The sequence below is a fragment of the Artemia sp. Qi Xiang Cuo genome, chromosome 7 (assembly GCF_049724085.1).
Source record: "Artemia sp. Qi Xiang Cuo chromosome 7, ASM4972408v1, whole genome shotgun sequence".
In the NCBI taxonomy this organism is placed as follows: Eukaryota; Metazoa; Arthropoda; class Branchiopoda; order Anostraca; family Artemiidae; genus Artemia; species Artemia sp. Qi Xiang Cuo.
In genome coordinates, this window is record NC_142800.1 from 2,302,978 (window position 1) to 2,322,843 (window position 19,866).

The 19,866-nt window shown below is 36.9% G+C and overlaps 1 pseudogene; it reads right to left on the reverse strand.

The window, feature by feature from the left end:
• Positions 1-7,541: 7,541 nt before the first annotated feature.
• LOC148949856 (uncharacterized) lies at positions 7,542-8,217 on the reverse strand (annotated as a pseudogene).
• Positions 8,218-19,866: the final 11,649 nt, after the last annotated feature.

A 19,866-nucleotide genomic window follows, 5' to 3' on the forward strand; every position in this document is an offset into this window, starting at 1 on the left:
GATATTTTAAAGGGTTTTCCTATAATAGCTTAGCGGCAATAGGCCTAATCATTTTTTCTTATATGTCTGTATCTCTCCGATGATTAAATTTAAATTACAAGGTTTATAGCCTAACTAGTTCGCATGTGTTCCTCCAATTTCCGACCGTGCATTTGTAGCGATAAGAAATTTAGATTGCCTTTTTAATTTTCCATTTTGTAGCGATAAAAAATTTTAGGACTGAGACAATTGCGGTAATAAAATCTGGGGCCACAAATGTAATACTATGCTTTAAGGCTGTGAACTTACACCTTATAAGTTCCCCGATAGCGCCACTTAGAGCGCTAAGGGCTGTGCCATATGTAATATTATGATTTAAAGTGGTGTACCGATCACACCAGTTCTTCCGGGGGGATTTTTCTTAGGCTAATTAATAGGCTAGGCAAGCTATAAAAATAATGAGAAAATTAAGTTAATGATCATGCCCCAGCAATGAGAAGTGTAATAAATTTATAACAATGCCACCCTCAATCATTGAGAAAAAATAAAACGTGTAGCTATATAAATGTAACCTCTTTTCCTTGAGTTATCTGGAAATCAATTATCTCTATTGTTATGTAGAAATCAGATCCCTGGGAACTTACCTTGGAGACATACGAACTAATTACCTGTCGTGCGACTAGATACAGGCAAATAAAATAAAATAAACACAAGTAGGAAAGCAATAGTTTTATTGTGACTTACATATTAGGTGTACAGCAGTGATTCATTTCAACTGGCAACAATGGTGACTGAGATAACAATAATGACTGATATGCAATGCCTGAATGCCGAAATAATACTGCTCATAATGATCCAAAAAGCGCTTTTACTCCACTATAGAACACAGTTTTTGTCCGGTACTCTAAGAGATGGCTCGTAATTATCCCCCGTCCTGAGGCAGGGTCTACTATTTTTTCATTCTGTTTAAAAACTTACAACATAATTGGGTATCTTCGTATCATAATCTGTTTTAGTCATTTATGATGATTCAAAAGTTAACAAGGCTCATATAATTTCAACTTCATAAGAAACTTTTTGTCTAGCATCTTTGCGATATCACTATCTTAGCGAAATTCAAAAATGAATATCGTCGTTATTTGGCTGAGGCTAAAATGCAATTGCTCTTTTTGCTGATTAAGAACTTTTCTTTTTTTTTGAAACTAGATTTAAACTTAATTAGAGGAAGTCAGAATTATCTTTAGAAAGAAGAAACTTAATTTTTGTATTTTAAATATATCACATTTTACTCACGGTACGTTATGCTTCTTTACCTTTAGTAATTTCCTATTTATTCAACTGTAAGTGCTGCTTCCGTTTTACCTGCACAACATACAGACAACCCCCCCCTCCTTGATGCGTGTATTTAACCCCAGGCTACTTTTTTTTTAATTAACATTACTAGTATTTTAAACCAAAAGTGTTTGAATCTATTTATTTAAACCAAAAGTTGATGAGTAATACGTACAAGGTAAAAGGCAAATCAATAAACACAGGACAATTTAGAGTTTTTCAGAAAAGAAGATAACCAACTAGATTTTTTAAATTGTTTAATTTCAACTGAAACGATCTTGCATCGTTCAGAATTTGCATCGTTCCTACATGAAGATTTGAGCAATTCCGAGTGACAGAGTTTTTGTTTTGTTTTTATTTTATCGAACAAGAAATATTTCAATCGTTGTCTTCAGTTCCTGTACGAAACAGCAGTCATTTACATAAAATGCCTTTTTCCGTTTTTAATTTGAATTGTAAATAGCGACGAAGACCACCCTGCTTTTCTATCATAAACAATAAGCAGAACAGCAGGGAAATTTCTATACAAGACAGTGGAACGCAACTTTTAAATGAATATTTCAACCCTATATCAACCAATCCTTGATGAACTTCCTTGAAGTAATGATATTAGGGCTGTTTTGAAAATTTTAAAAAAGTTTTTTCAGTTTTAATGATCGGATTTTAGTTTAAGTTTCTTTTATATTGGTTTTTTCTTCGTTTGTTTTGCTGAGGACGGCCCTTAGATATAGGGTCGAAATATTCATTTAAAAGTTGCGTCCACTGTCTTGTATAAAATTATCCTGTTGTTCCACTTATTGTTTATAATTTGAATTGTAACTCCAAACGAAAAGAAATCAAGAAATAAAAAAAAGAGTTCATTATAATTCAACCACAAGAATGTTAGCCTAAAGCTGTTTTGATGGGTCTCAAAAGTCCAGGCACGTACAAAGAAATTTTAGGGGAGGGGGTCGAACAATAAAAAAAAATCATTTTCAAATTGAACTAAAAAGTAGAGAATTATTTTTTTTCTCAAGAATATATTAAAATAAGTGAACGAGAGGGGCAGAAAAAACATTGGGTTTTACATAACATTAACACCAAATTTATCTAGGTTTTTAGTGTACTGTCAAAATCAGTCGATGACTTGAGGAAAACAAGTAAAAAAGATCAAATTATGAAAAAATGAATCGTTTTTTCCCCTAATTTTCACTTATATTTATAGATTCTGGAAAAAAAAATATTTTCAACTTTTAATTTTCCAATTAAAAAAAATAATCTCTCATCCAAGATCACAGGCTAAGTTAACACAGCCTCAGGAAGTACTCATACAGTTGTGAATGAAAAAAGGGGGCTTTCTCTCGCAAGATTCCCAGTAGGAAGGATCCACCGTCTTCTGAGAAACAGAAACTATTCAGAGCAAGTTGGTGCAGGGGCATCCGTTTACCTTGCAGTAGTGATGGAGTTGGAGTAGTTGGTGCAGCTAAATGACAAGGTGCACAAATTAGCTGAATGACACTATTGCATGTGACCACATGGGAAGGACAAAGCTATAAAAGGAAACAGACTGAGTAAAAAAAGGGGGCTTTCTCTCGCAAGATTCCCAGTAGGAAAGATCCACTGTTTTCTGAGAAAGAGAAACTATTCAGAATGAGTAGGGGTATCCGTTTACCTTGCAGCAGTGATGGATATGGAGTATTTGGTGCAGCTAAATGACAAGGTGCACAAATTATATAAATGACACTATTGCATGTGACCACATGAGAAGAACAAAGTTATAAAAGGAAGCAGACTGAGTGAAAAAAGGGGGCTTTCTCCCGCAAGATTCCCAGTAGGAAGGATCCACCGTTTTCTGAGAATGAGATACTATTCAGAATGAGTTGGTGCAGGGGTATCCGTTTACCTTGCAGCAGTGATGGAGCTGGAGTATTCGGTGCAGCTAAATGACAAGGTGCACAAATTGGCTAAATGACACTATTGCATGTGACCTCATGGGAAGAACAAAGCTATAAAAGGAAGCACACTGTATGAATAAAGGGGGCTTTCTCTCGCAAGATTCCCAGCAGGAAGGATCGACCGTCTTCTGAGAAAGAGAAACTATAAAGAGCGAGTTGGTGCAGGGGGGTCCGTTGACCTTGCAGCAGTGATGGAGTTGGAGTATTTGGTTCAGCTAAATGACAAGGTGCACAAATTAGCTAAATGAAACTATTGCATGTAACCACATGGGAAGAACAAAGCTATAAAAGGAAGAAGACTGAATGAAAAAAGGGGGCTTTCTCTCGCAAGATTCCCAGTAGGAAGGATCCATCGTCTTCTGACAAAGAGAAAACTATGCAGAGCAAGTTGGTGCAGAGGTATCTGTTTACCTTGCAGCAGTGATGGAGTTGGAGTATTTGGTGCAGTTAAATGACAAGGTGCACAAATTAGCTAAATGACACTATTGCTTGTGACCAAATGGGAAGAACAAAGCTATAAAAGGAAGTAGAGTGAATGAAAAAATGGGGCTTTCTCTCGCAAGATTCCCAGTAGGAAGGATCCACTGTCTTCTGAGAAAGAGAAACTATGCAGACCGAGTTGGTGCAGGGGGATCCGTGTACCTTGCAGCAGTGATGGAGTTCGAGTATTTGGTGCAGGTAAATGACAAGGTGCACAAATTAGCTAAATGACACTATTGCAGGTGACCACATGGGAAGAAAAAAGGTATTAAAGGAAGCAGACTGAATGAAAAAAAGGGGGTTTTCTCTCGCAAGATTCCCAGTAGGAAGAATCCACCGTCTTCTGAGAAAGAGAAACTGTGCAGAGCGAGTTGGTGCAGGGGGATCCGTTTACCTTGCAGCAGTGATGGAGCTAGAGTATTCGGTGCAGCTAAATGACAAGGTGCACAAATTAGCTAAATGACACTATTGCATGTGACCCTATGGGAAGTACAAAGCTATAAAAGGAAGGAGACTGAATGAAAACAGGGGGCTTTCTCTCGCAAGATTCCCAGTAGGAAGGATCCACCGTCTTTTGAGAAAGAGAAACTATGCAGAGCGAGTTGGTGCAGAAACATCCGTTTACCTTGCAGCAGTGATGGAGTTGGAGTATTTGGTGCAGCTAAATGAAAAGGTGCACAAATTAGCTAAATGACACTATTGCATGTGACCACATGGGAAGAACAAAGCTATAAAAGGAAGCAGACTGAATGAAAAAAGGGGGCTTTCTCTCGCAAGATTCCCAGTAGGAAGGATCCACCGTCTTCTGAGAAACAGAAACTATGCAGAGCAAGTTGGTGCAGGGGCATCCGTTTACCTTGCAGAAGTGATGGAGTTGGAGTAGTTGGTGCAGCTAAATGACAAGGTGCACAAATTAGCTTAATGACACTATTGCATGTGACCACATGGGAAGGACAAAGCTATAAAAGGAAGCAGACTGAGTAAAAAAGGGGGCTTTCTCTCGCAAGATTCCCAGTAGGAAGGATCCACCGTTTTCTGAGAAAGAGAAACTATTCAGAATGAGTTGGTGCAGGGGTATCCGTTTACCTTGCAGCAGTGATGGAGTTGGAGTATTTGGTGCAGCTAAATGACAAGGTGCACAAATTATATAAATGACACTATTGCATGTGACCACATGAGAAGAACAAAGTTATAAAAGGAAGCAGACTGAGTGAAAAAAGGGGGCTTTCTCCCGCAAGATTCCCAGTAGGAAGGATCCACCGTTTTCTGAGAATGAGATACTATTCAGAATGAGTTGGTGCAGGGGTATCCGTTTACCTTGCAGCAGTGATGGAGCTGGAGTATTCGGTGCAGCTAAATGACAAGGTGCACAAATTGGCTAAATGACACTATTGCATGTGACCTCATGGGAAGAACAAAGCTATAAAAGGAAGCACACTGTATGAATAAAGGGGGCTTTCTCTCGCAAGATTCCCAGCAGGAAGGATCGACCGTCTTCTGAGAAAGAGAAACTATGCAGAGAAAGTTGGTGCAGGGGGGTCCGTTGACCTTGCAGCAGTGATGGAGTTGGAGTATTTGGTTCAGCTAAATGACAAGGTGCACAAATTAGCTAAATGAAACTATTGCATGTAACCACATGGGAAGAACAAAGCTATAAAAGGACGCAGACTGAATGAAAAAAGGGGGCTTTCTCTCGCAAGATTCCCAGTAGGAAGGATCCATCGTCTTCTGACAAAGAGAAAACTATGCAGAGCAAGTTGGTGCAGAGGTATCTGTTTACCTTGCAGCAGTGATGGAGTTGGAGTATTTGGTGCAGCTAAATGACAAGGTGCACAAATTAGCTAAATGACACTATTGCTTGTGACCAAATGGGAAGAACAAAGCTATAAAAGGAAGTAGACTGAATGAAAAAAGGGGGCTTTCTCTCGCAAGATTCCCAGTAGGAAGGATCCACCGTCTTCTGAGAAAGAAAAACTACGCAGAGCGAGTTGGTGCAGGGGCATCCGTTTACCTTGCAGCAGGGATGGAGTTGGAGTATTTGGTGCAGTTAAATGACAAGGTGCACAAATTAGCTAAATGACACTATTGCTTGTGACCAAATGGGAAGAACAAAGCTATAAAAGGAAGTAGAGTGAATGAAAAAATGGGGCTTTCTCTCGCAAGATTCCCAGTAGGAAGGATCCACTGTCTTCTGAGAAAGAGAAACTATGCAGACCGAGTTGGTGCAGGGGGATCCGTGTACCTTGCAGCAGTGATGGAGATCGAGTATTTGGTGCAGTTAAATGACAAGGTGCACAAATTAGCTAAATGACACTATTGCAGGTGACCACATGGGAAGAAAAAAGGTATTAAAGGAAGCAGACTGAATGAAAAAAAGGGGTTTTTCTCTCGCAAGATTCCCAGTAGGAAGAATCCACCGTCTTCTGAGAAAGAGAAACTGTGCAGAGAGAGTTGGTGCAGGGACATCCGTTTACCTTGCAGCAGTGATGGAGCTGGAGTATTTGGTGCAGCTAAATGACATGGTGCACAAATTAGCTAAATGACACTATTGCATGTGACCACATGGGAAGAACAAAGCTATAAAAGGAAGCAGACTGAATCAAAAAATGGGGCTTTCTCTCGTAAGATTCCCAGGAGGAAGGATCCACCGTCTTCTTAGAAAGAGAAACTATGCAGAGCGAGTTGGTGCAGGGGGATCCGTTTACCTTGCAGCAGTGATGGAGCTAGAGTATTCGGTGCAGCTAAATGACAAGGTGCACAAATTAGCTAAATGACACTATTGCATGTGACCACATGAGAAGAACAAAGCTATAAAAGGAAGCAGACTGAATGAAAAAAGGGAGCTTTCTCTTGCAAGATTCCCAGTAGGAAGGATCCACCGTCTTCTGAGAAAGAGAAACATAATATAATAAACTTTCAATGTGTTTTGGCCGTTGGCTGAAAACTATTGTAACAAAGCATGTGTTGATCAACATGCCTAATTTTAAAATCATGTAGGAAGATTTTGAATAAACTAAAATATAGAAAGAATCAAAACACGTTTATACATTTTTTTTAACCTTTTCTTCAACTCCATTTTCTTCAACTCTATTACAAACTTCAAACTGCCTTGGTCGTTCAATAGCATCTATACCAAAATAAAAGCTAATACCTCTGCTAAAAATTTATGCTCAGAAGCCAACAAGTCGTTTTTCAGGTAATCTATGTTTGTTCTTGTTTGCTCTTGCAAAGATTGTAATTGATATGTTGTATTGTAAAAAAAAGAAGCAAAAACTATTTTATTTCGACTCACAGAATTTGCTATGTAACTGTTTGAAACCAAACCTTTCCTTATTGTCGGGATTTGAAAAAAAATTTAAGCAAAAATATAACATAATTGTATTCTTTTTCAATTTTACGATTAAATTATTTATCTTGGGTATTAAATTATCTATTATGTATCAGCCTCGCCAAGCCTAGTCGGGAATAGAACCTTAGCCCCCACCATTTGTAGGCGCTGCGCAACCCATTCGGCGATGATTAGGTATTTGTAAGTTTATTATTGTTACCAGTTTATTAATAAGCTTGAACCTTACGAGCCAGCCGTAACAATTAGTCCTGAAGATGGTGTTTTTTAGACCTTAGTCACGCTATAGTTCAAAAGTAAATATTGCCGAACGTGTTTTGGGCGTAAACAGCAGCTGAATTATAGTTCAAAGGGAAAATCAGAAAGTCGAATTTAAAATTAACATCATTGTAACTTTTTGAACAGAAAATTTCAAGCGTCGAGCATTTGCTTTGATAGCCCTGAAAAGGGCTGTTTGGTAGTGTAGGATACCCTATTATGGAAATTTACTTTTTTGCTGCTTTCTTAGCTACTGGCTTTTTAGATGCCACTTTCTTGGCGGGAGCCTTTTTGCTAGACGGCATCTTCTGGGGTGTCGATTACTTTGCTGATACAGCATTTTTGTCAACCTGGAGTTTCTTTGAAACCGAGACAGGTATCTTGCTACTATCCATAGGTTTTTCCAACTTGTTTGCTGACGTTTACTTTTTAACTGTAGGTTTGATTGTTTTCTTAACTGAGGCTTTCTTAGCTATGGGCTTGGCTGGCTTTACAGACATGGATTTTTCGGACTTGACAGGCTTTGCAAGCTTGAAAGAACCAGTTGCGCCAGTACCTTTTGGATTTATAACAATTCCATTTGCAAGGCAACGCTTCAAAGCTTGCTTAAGATGCATATTCCCAACTTTTGCATCATTGCCAACCTGGAAATTGGCCATTATGTATTTGAGAATGGCCTGACGGCTAGATCCCCCGCGTTCTTTCAGGTCAGCAATGGATTTGGTGATCATTTCCGTGTATTTTGGGTGGTTTGGTCTTTTTATCCCCTTTAGGTTTTGCAGCCTTAGCTGCTTTTGGAGCCTTTCCTTTCTTTTCCTTCTTGGCTGGTGAAGCCATCCTCTGAGATTCTACAGATGTCGTTGCCACTTCAGCTTCAACTTCAGACATTTCAAATTCCTTTAAATATTCTCTCTATCGAATGAGTCCTTTTTGAAATTTCTACGACAACGCGTTCTATAAAAACATTATATTCCCCCAGGGCATAACTTACAACCCTTGCCCTGAGGGCTGTGGGGGAGTCTCCTGCTCAAAAAGATAATTTATAACTGGAAATCAACTACGCTGAACAAAATGGTTATCTCAAAATGTTGATTGGATGTATTTTGGGAAGTGGTGGGCGGGGAAGGGGTGTTAGTTGCCTTCCAATCACTTTTGAATCTTTATAAGAGTACTATAACTCTCAATTTTCAATCGAATGAGCCCTCTTTGAAATTTATTCAACGACCTCTTCCAGATGAAGCGGTTCTGGGAAAAAAATAATAATAATAAAACATTGGAGCCGTATGGCATTGACTATAGGCAACGCTATAGCGTTGCCTCTAATCTAAGATACATTTTATGAAATTAATTAAAAAAAACTTTTTCCACAAAACAAGTTTTTAAAAGAACAGTAAAGAACTCCATTAAACAGAGAATGAGCAAAAATAAAATCAAATAATCTACCAAGCGTGAAACTACTACAAATCAGCATCGATAAATAAATGAAACCCAAAACGAACAGAAATTATAATAAATAACCGAGTCAAACTCAAAACGAGCACAAATTAACATGATTAGGGCTCAAAACCCCTATGCCTCCCCAAGGTCAAAATAAAATCTGCACTTTACTAAAAAAAAATTTGACTGGTTTTGCTTTTATAACTTTCATAAATGAAATAAACTTAACATCGTGATCACTAAATATCAGTATATGTATATTAAACTGACAATGCATATTCATTTGTATTTTTTTCAGTAAAGTTTTCAGTTGTGCTTTTACCTGGTTAAATAGAAGAAAAAGCAGTTCAACTGAAAGTAAGGAGCAACATTAAAACTCAAAATGAAAAGAAATTATTCCGTATATGAAGGCTCTTCACAAAGTTTTTGGCAAATTTTAAAAATATTCTTATTCTAATTAAACGGCCCTTGTGTATCAGGAGTCGTTCTTAAAAAATTGGGACAAACACTCAAACTTTAGCACAAAGAACAAGGTTTTGAGGAAGGGGAAACCCCTTCATATACGGAATAATGTCTGTTTCTTTTGAGTTTTATTGTTGCTCCTTACTTTCAGTTGAAAAAAAAACCTTTTTTATTTAATTTCTTATCATTTTTTACATAGCAGCGGTAAATCTGGCTCCTCCTCTGCGAAAAATTCGGTAATCTCACGGGAAACTCCTCCTTGGAAAGTTCCTCCCACGTAAGATATCCCTCCCTCCATAAAATTTATTCTGAGAATTCCATTCTTGCTGACCCCCCCCCCCCCTTCTCCGTACAATTCATTGCAGAAGATTCATCCTGAAAATTATCCTTAGCATACTTTCATCTTAAAAAGACTTAGTTCTAATCGTTTTTCCGATCACTCAAGAAATCCCCCCATCCGTGGAAAATATTTTCTGGAAATCCAAACACGAAAAATTCCCTCGGAAAGTACCCCCAGAACATCTTTACATGCAAAAATGAACAGGCAATGACAAATTAAGACAGATAAAAGGAATTTCGTACAGGAATTCTGTCAAATCTTCCCAGTGTAAAATTTCCTTTGGAAAGTTCACCTACAAAAATTTCCCTCCACGCCAAAAATTATCCATAGGGAAACCTATCGCAAGAACAAAATACAGATGAACCCTTTCCCGATGTTCTAGGAATATTGGTTCGATACGATCATCCCGGGGAAAAGAAGAACAAACAAATAAACATACAGCTGTGATCTTTCTTCTGGCAAAAAATACAAAATTCCACATTTTTCTAGATAGGAACTTGAAAGCAGTGGCGTAATTTCGTCAAAATTCTAACGGGGGGGGGTCAAATCTGGAGCTATTTTTCCCAAATTTAGTGAAAATGACAGTAAAAACTGAAAAATGATCCATATATTTCCATAAAAGCAAAGACATATTAAAATAAACTGACTTGTTTCTCTGGATACTTGAATTATGCAGGCTTATCTTAGTTTTGATAAGATTTTTGCAGGAACTAAATTTCATCTGGGGGGCAAAGCAAAGTCTTGGAGGGGGGGCAAACTTGTCTGGAGGGGGTAGTTGCCCCCTCCAGGGAGCATTTATTTAAGCTTGTAGGTTTTTATGGGTAAAACTAAGCTTAATGAACTTTCTTTATGAACTTTAATATATTCGAAATCAACATAATAAGCCGATCCTTTGATATATTTATTGATGTTGAAATTCCATTTTTTAGTTTCGGTTACTATTAAGCCGTGTCGCTCCTTACTTACAGCTCATTATCAGGAACTGTTTGATTAATATAACCAAGGCCGTACCCAGGATATTTTTTCGGAGGGGGTATACTAAAAAAAATCGGGGGGGGGGGTTACACAAAAAAACGCATACAAAATTTGTTTATATTCATTTTTGTTACGTTTTTAAGAGTCAGACAAACATTTCGGGGGGGGGGGCTCAATCCCCCCCTCTGGGTACAGCCTTGAATATAACCAACTTCCTTTATGGTTTTAGAGGGCTTAAGCTACATTTGCGATGACATTGTAATGCAAAAACACTGGGTAGGATGTTGTTTCGGGGACATATCTCCTAAATAGTAAGGTTTAAGAGAAAAACATGTGCACGTTAATGCCGTTTTATTAACCCCTAAAACTGCTGTACATCATACTTATGATGACTTTCCACGGGGTTTAAAATTGTGGGCAGATTCGGGGTCGACTCTTTAAAACCTCACAAAAATATAATGTCATGCTATTCATCATTTATCGTAGAATTTTAAACAAAGGTTTCGCAAAAAAATATTATCATAGGTAGCGCGCTAGCGCTGCCTAAGTAAAGAATGATGTGGGCACCATGTGTTTTTTTTTCTTCTTCAGTCGGGCACTTCGTATCGAAGGAGTTGTCGTAGAAACTTCGAAAAGGGCTCATTCGATTGGAAATTGGAGTGGCTAGTTACCATTTTTAATAGTCGAAAGTAATTGGAGGGCAACTAGCCCCCCCCCCGCGCCCATCATTCCCCCAAACACATCCAATCAAAATTTTGAGATAGCTATTTTATTCAGCGTAGTTGATTTCCAGATAGAAAATGTCTTTTTGAGGAGGGCACTCCCCCAAAACCCTCGGGTTGTGCCCTGAGGGCATATAAGAACAATGTTGGCACAATGTTCCATTTATTATTTTTTTCCTCTAAAGCAGGGCCCAGCAGGGCTTGTACAGACTTCAAAAGAGGCTCATTCGATTGGAAATCGAGAGTTCTAGTGTCCTTTTCAATAGTCGAAAGCGATTGGAGGGTAACTAGCCCCCCCACGCCCATCAGTCCCCCAAACACATCCAATCAAAAGTTTGAGATAGCCATTTTGTTCAGCGTAGTTGATTTCCCGATAGAAAATGTGTTTTGAGGAGGACACTCTCCCACAACCCTCAGGGCAAGGGTTTTAAGTTGTGCCCCGGGGGGCATAAAAGGTTTTTATAGAAGGCGTTGTCGTAGAAACTTCAAAACAGGGTCATTCGTTTGGAAATTCAAAGGGCTAGTGCCCTTTTTAATAGTCGAAAGTGATTGGAGGGCAACTAGCCCCCCCCACGCCCATCATTCCCCCAAACACATCCAATCAAAATTTTGAGATACCCATTTTGTTCAACGTAGTTAATTTCCATATAGAAAATACGTTTTTGAGGAATACAATCCCCAACAACCCTCAAGGCAACGGTTTTAAGTTATACCCTGGGGATATATTAGGCTTTTATAGAAGGCGTCGTCGTAGAAACTTCAAAACAGGGTCATTCGATTGGAAATTCAAAGGGTTAGTACCCTTCTTAATAGTCGAAAGTGATTGGAGGGCACCTAGCCCCCCCCCTGCCCATCATTCCCCCAAACACATCCAATAAAAATTTTAAGATAGCCCTTTTGTTTAGCGTAGTTGATTTCCAGATAGAAAATATGTTTTTGAGGAGGACACTCCCCCACAACCCTCGGAGCAAGGGTTTTAAGTTATGCCCTGGGGGCATATAAGAATGATGTTGGCACAATGTATCATGTATTACTTTTTTCCTTTAAAGCAGGGCACTTCATACCGAAGGGGTCGTCGTAGAGACTTCAAAAGGGGCTCATTCGATTGGAAATCGAGAGTTCTAGTGCCCTTTTTAATAGTCGAAAGTGATTGGAGGGCAACTAGCCCCCCCACGCCCATCATTCCCCCAAACAAATCCAATCAAAATTTTGAGATAGACATTTTGTTCAGCGTTGTTGATTTCCTGATAGAAAATATGTTTTTGAGGAGGAGAATCCTTAACAACCCTCAGGGCAAGGGTTTTAAGTTATAACCTGGGGTATATAAGGTTTTAATAGAAGGCGTGGTCGTAGAAACTTCAAAAGGGGTTCATTTGATTGGAAATTCAAAGGGCTAGTGCCATTTTTACTAGTCGAAAGTGATTGGAGGGCAACAAGCCCCCCCCCCCCCGCCCATCATTCTTCCAAACACATCCAATCAAAATTGTGAGATAGCCATTTTGTTCAGCGTAGTTTATCTCCAGATAGAAAAGATGTTTTTGAGGAGGACACTCCCCCGCGACACTCAGGGCAAAGGTTTTAAGTTATGCCCTGGGGGCATACAAAGTTTTTATAGAAGGTGTTGTCGTAGAAACTTCAAAAAAGGCTCAGTCGATTGGAAATTCAACGGGATAGTGTCCTTTTTAATAGTCGAAAGTGATTGGAGGGCAACTAACCCCCCCCCCACCCCCATCATTCCCCCAAACACATCCAATAAAAATTTTCAGATAGCCATTTTGTTCAGCGTAGTTGATTGAGGAAGTGCGTTACCTAGGATTCATTCTCGATCAGAACATCAGCTGGAGAAGACACGGTGATGTGGTTGCGTGTAAGGTAGCGCCATGGGATTTTAAGACGTTTTCAACATTTTTTACCTTCTCATATTTTAGTTCTTTTATACCATTCTTTGATTGCGCCGTATATAAATTATGGATGGATGATTTGGGCTAGTAATTTTAAGTGCAATTTTAGACGAGTGGAGATTCAGCAAAATAAAGCAGTGAGATTAATTGGTAAGTATGATACAGGAGTTTTAAGTACAGAGTCGATTTTTATGGAATTTATGATTTTGAATATAGGTAAGATTAGAGATTTTAAGATTTGTATTTTTTTATTTCAGAGTTTGTATTGTTTTATGTCTGATGTTTTTATTAATTGTTTTCGTTTTAACTCATTTTATCATGGATATGCTCCGAGAAATGCTGGGGACCTATTAAGTTAGCCAAGAAGCACTGTTCGTTCGAGCCATGCGGCAAGGCAATCGGCTCCGGTGGTCTGGAATACTTTTCCAGACTCAATTCGGGAAGCGGAAAGTGTCCCGCAATTTAAAACGGGTTAAGGAAGCATCTCCTTGCGGGCAGTTGGTGAGTGTGGGGCTGGAAGACGAGAGAGGACAAATTAGGTAATTTTTTTTTTCTGTTATTAATATATTCGTTTTATTATATTTTTTTTTTATTATTTATTCATTTTTCTTTTTATTATTATTTTTTTTCTCATAATTTATTAGTCAGTAATTATTATTATTATCTCTTTTTTTTTATTGTTCTTTATTTGGTGTTTGTTTAGCCTTGTGCCACCTGATAAGGAGACATGTCAAGAAAACAATTCCTACTTTAAAATATGTATGATGATCCTAGATCTTAAATTATAGAACAGGAGAATCTTTATCATTAACTCTTTCCTCTGAAAATTCTTCTTTTTCTAGCTTAAAATGAAAATTTTCCAAAACCCATGCTAAAATTACCAGATTGCTTAGGTATTTTTAAATTCCCCCCATAAATTTCCACCTAATAAGTTGTTTTATAGATAGCGTTCATGCCGGTCTTTTTAAAACTTTTTTTTTTAAAGAGCAGTGGCGAAGGGTGAATATCAAAATATGAAAACTAAAGACCGGCATGAACGCTATCTATAAAAGAACTTATTAGGCAGCAATTTTTAGTGGAAAGACTCGATGATAAAGGTTCTCCCGTTGGATAATATAAGAACTAGGATCATTATACATATTTTAAAGTAAGAATTGTTTTCTTAACATGTCTCCTTATCAGGTGGCACAAGGCTACACAAATACCCTTTATTTGTGTTTATTTCAGTGATGATTTGGTTATTTTTATAATTTAGTAAATGTGTACTGGTTGCGTTTTTCAAGCATATATATGCTTTATTTGTAACCGGTCGCAAAGCCGGCACGAATCATTTTTAGTAAAGTTGTTGAATCTTGAAATTTCCAGATAGAAAATATGTTTTTGAGGAGGATACTCCGCCACAGCCCTCATGGCAAGGGTTTTAAGTTATGCCCTTTTTAATAGTCGAAAATTATTGGAGGGCAACTAATCCCCCTTCACTCCCTCCCTCCCATTTGGCCATTATGTTTAAAAACTAAATGTTGCTTTAAGATTAACCCAAAATGCACTGTGATAATGCCAATTCCCAATAAGGCATCTCAGCAGTATCCCAAGAACGACTGAGGGTATTATGTTCAAACTTTCGAGGCTTCTTCTGCTCTTAAAATTTAACCAAATCAAAAGAGCGTAAGTGTATCCAAGCTATCAAAGAAAGTAAACAGATTTTATTTGCGAATGGTATCAAGTTTTCCATTTCAGGTCAAGTAGAGGAGGTATGAAACTAAATTAAACAGTACTATTTGTGTCCAGATTTTTAAAAGGGATGTTAAAAGGGATCCAGATTGTAATTTGCACTTTACTGAAAATACACAAATAAATGTGCATTGTCAGTTTAATATACATCTACTGATATTTAGTAATCAAAATGTTAAACTTATTTGATTTATTAAAGTTATAAAAGTAAAAATATTTATATATTTTTAGTAAAGTGCAAATTTTGTTCTGGCCTTGGGAAAGCATACGGGTTTTGCGCCCAACTTATGTTAATTTCTGCTCTTTTTGAGTTTGACTCGGTTATTTTTTGTAATTTCTGTTCGTTTTAGGTTTCATTTATTTATCGATGCTGATTTGTGGTAGTTTCACGCTTGGTAGATTATTTGATTTTATTTTTGCTCATTTTTTGTTTAATGGAGTTCTTTAATTTTCTGTGAAAAAATTATTTTGTGGAAAGTTTTTTTAATTAATTACAGAAAAACTGAAGAGGACAAAATTCCAATAAAGTATCTGAATGAAGCTGTTAACAGTTTTAATAGAAGCAAAATTAAGTTCTTTAATAAAAAAAAGGGTGTTATGGAAGCTTCAAAAATGAAGAAGAAAAGCCGAAAAAGAATGACGGTGTTTCACGGAAAAGATGAAACCTAAAGAAAACACAAAAATAGACGAATTATACGAAAGTTATAAAAAAGGGAGGGTGGGGGTGCATGATCTTCAAATCCTCCGTCTCTTATATAAGTGCCTTCTGTCACCGCTAATATTTTAGCGTTTTGTACGGAATTAGGTCTTTTACCGTTTAATAAGAAACAAAAACCCAATTTTTAGCTGAAAATGACTGGGAACCTAGGTTTAATTTTTCATAGTTAGTCCTTATTGACTCAGTGATTTATCTTCGCCAAGCCGTTTATTTATTCAATCAGAGAATGGTTAAATGCTCTCAGTCAGAGTTTTAGTTTATACTTTTGTCAATACATATATATTTTTGCATTTAAACTTCGCAAATACGAAAAAATTCTGCAAAATACACTTTTCTTCTTTCCTTCCCATTTTGTGTACGATGGTATCTCTAAGATACAACGGTCTAAATATCCAGATTTTTCATTTAAATGGCCTAAAATCTCAAATTAAAAATTCCAGCAAGATTTTATAGCAATAATCCAAACAATGTGCCGTCTATGAATAATTCTATTCACCGTTGTTTCGATGGGTTGTCTATAAACTATATAGACGCTCTATTGTCTATATATTAATCTATACCAATTACTTATTATGGTTTGGCAAAGAACGTCTGAATTCAATGGTTTTTATAAGGAGCTGAAATTCGTAAAAATAAAATAAAATTAATTGAAAAAGGAGAAAAAATCGCAAAAGTAAATATGGTAGGCAAAGTCACTACAGTCATGCCAAAGCATGCCAAAATTTAAGTCTTATTAACAAACGTCTTTTACACTAAAAAGTAGTGACAGTTACAGTTGGGCAAATTATATTTACATCTAAATAGCCAAGACAAGACAAAATCCAAATCTTACTAGCTAGGCAAGGGGGCATGTGTAAGGACAAAATCGGTGCATTGAGGTTCCCTATTGCCTTACTTCAGTTGATCCTTTTTAACGAGGTATTTTACATATTCGACAAGACAAGAAAAAAAAAGCTCAAAAAACACCCCCCCCCCCCAGAAAAGAAATATGCACAAGATAGAGCAAACAGAAATAAATATCGACACTGAGCTCTTACTGACAAGCACCTTTCATGCTAAGTAAGGCATAACTAACGAAATGTATTCACAAAAGCCCAGTACTAACAGTTTAGCAGGAATAACAAAAAATTTGGATTCAACCGATTTTAGGCCATAAAAACGCTTAAGAAACTTTTAAGTGGCTTTCATACTACGTGCATTTTATATGTTAAGAAGTGTTATGTTGCGTTTAGCTAAGTATAACCTTACACACTTGATGTCTTTTCACAAGACAAACGCAAATTGAATAAAACTGTCATAATTGTCGTCTAAAATCATAACAATCATCATAAGCCAATAATTCAAAACTAAAAAGAAGGAATGGATACAAAAATTTAAGCTCTGATCAAGCGTATAAGGCTTTCTTGGAAAATGTTACTAATTTATTTTCAAACTTTATTAATTGCAAATCCAGAAATCCCATTTTCTTGCTATATTGACTTTTCCATAATGTAACATGAACCGTCTTATTTGACACGGCTCTTGCCAAGAGTTCACCGTAGAAAATGATGAGACCAGGTTATAGTCTCGCTATGTTTTCAACTAAATTTGCTCTGTGAGATTACGTACCGTACCGTAAAGTTGTAAGCTATGCTATTGTGAAATGTCCAACGGCGTAGTGTGAATAAGCCATTAATATTAGTTTCAACTGGCTATACGACATTTCGGTTTCAGACCCGGGCACGTCACGGAAGATGCTCTAGCTTTACTAAGCCTATTTATTAATGAGGCCCGTGACCTGGGACTTGTACCAGCCGTTATTTTGATCGGCATTAAAAAAGCGTTTGACAAATGGATCGTGGGATTTTATTAAATAAAATATAGCACATTGAGGTTAGAGGAGATGCATTACAATGGTTCCGATGTTACCTTAGTAATTGATGTGTTTACATAGGAAAGATCTACTGAATGACACCGTTTTCAACTTCGGTGTGCCACAAGGCTCAGTCATTGGTCCACTGCTGTTCCTGGTTCATGTAAATGACCTAAGTTGTGTTCTGAATCCTTTATCAAATACACATTTGATCCTTTTTTACTGGCACATCTTCTAAAGTTGTCTCGACAAAAGAAGAGAGAAAGAGTCTAGACTTTTTGGTAGGATAAACGTTAATGAGAACTAACTTTGAAAATTAAAAGATCAAACACATTTTTTTTTCAAAATTCTTTTCTGAAACACGAATGAACAAAGGCACTACCAAAACACAACAAACAATATATGTATTTTTTAAACATACATAAGAAATCGATCACTCACTTAAGAAAATAAATTTAAATAAATGCGATTCTGCCTATATTTGGTTCATTTCTTATTACAACAATAGTTATAAACTAGAAAATAATAAAAAAAACCTAATATACAAAATTAACAGAAGTTAAAATCTATTGAATTTGAACTAAAATAGGGAGACAATGTAAAGACAGAAGTATATTTCATAAAAAAAAAAATCCTAAACAGAGGTGTAGAACGAGAGAAGACAGAGAGACAGGGAGAAAGAAAGGGAGGGGTAGAGCAGAAAGGGACGATACATACGAATTTATAAGAGATAATGGGAGCTGTGTGATACTATTTTTTGGACTACCATAAAATTAGCATCTCGATATACTAACTTCATTTTTACAAGATCATAACATCCAAATTTTTTACTAAATAAATGAATAATTAGTGGATTTTTTCTCAAAAAAATAAACTTATTGACTTGAAATTCTTAAATTGGAGGATCATAAAGAGTTAGGTCTACTTTTAAAAGCTCATAAACAGTTGATGTTCTAAAATCCGCAAGGTTCTTCAGGTTGAATTAATACTTAATTAGATACATACTCCTATAGCATTGCTTTTAATTTAATTCAATAACAAAAGAAAATTTTTTTTTAGGTGAACAGATTATAAAACTAACCTCATCGAATAAAAAAATTGTTTTATTCTCATTAAGTACTGTAAAATACAGTCCCATTGCCAAAAAAACATGCTCAGAATGGTTTAGAAAGTGGTGGTCAAATCCAAGCTAACCTGTACTTGGCCCAGACCTCATGTGAGCCACATACTGTATCCGTAGCATATGTTTTAGCAAGAGAAGCGTATAGTATCACAGTTTTCAATTATTTAGCATTTAAGATAGTTTTTTTTTTATTTAGTAGAAATCGAAAGTGAGCTTAAAGCATCAAAGCATCAGAGATCAGGATACATGAACGCGGCGAATATAAGATTCAGCCCAGTTACTGCATCTTAGCAGCAATTTGTGCCCAGTAGGACAAAGCCCTGTGACATACGACGCCAAATCCATCTACATATTAAAATCCAAATTTTTACAAATGGTCAGATCAGTGCTGTTGTATGGGAGTGGAATTTGGACCGCAAAAGCTGCCGATGCGCTTAGAACCTTTGAGCACGGATCTCGGAAAAAAATTTTGTGCACCGAACTTACTGACAGGGTCTCAAGTAAAGAGGTCAGAAAGCGATGCTATCACGAATACGATGTCGTAGGCATAACAAAAAATCGCCAGCTCACCAGGCTTAAACATGGCTACCCACATCAAATGAACATCTTACAAAAATTTTAATTGCAACTGTTTCTCTGGAAGAAGCACCCTGACAACCAACACAAAATCTCACCAGTCATGATTGAGATCGACTTGGTGTCCGTAAGCGACCTTCGCGAACAAAAAAGAAGATGACGTTTCTTGTGGTTACATATTATCACCACCATAACTAAAGATGGATATGCTTAACATGAAAATCTTTCAGCTACTGAATACCAGAGAGGGCTGAAGGAGCTTATGTCCTGGTTCAAGTAAAATTAAGTATATGCAGAGTAATTAGTCATAAATATGAATAATGCATATAAATGGGTGGTGTTACTGAGCTCAGTCATATTATTTTTAAGCTTAAACTTGAATTATAATAGAGAACTATTGCCAAATAAATAAGGTTTATTCCTCACCAAAAGAAAAGATGAATAGATTTAAAAATTCGATACTATTGAATCAACCAATAGGAACCAGCATCTCCTAAATAATCAGCTGGTTAGACAATTAAATATATATACCAAGTACTCAGTGAATGACTCGTGAAAGAGGCTTTAGCGTCTAGTGTAATCTAAGGTGGACTGGGTTATACGATTATAAGGTGTTTGTTCGTAGGGGATAAAGCATTTCTTTAGGGATAGTAATCTTAATAGAAATGACGCAATTAAGTTAAGCAATATTTATTGCTTT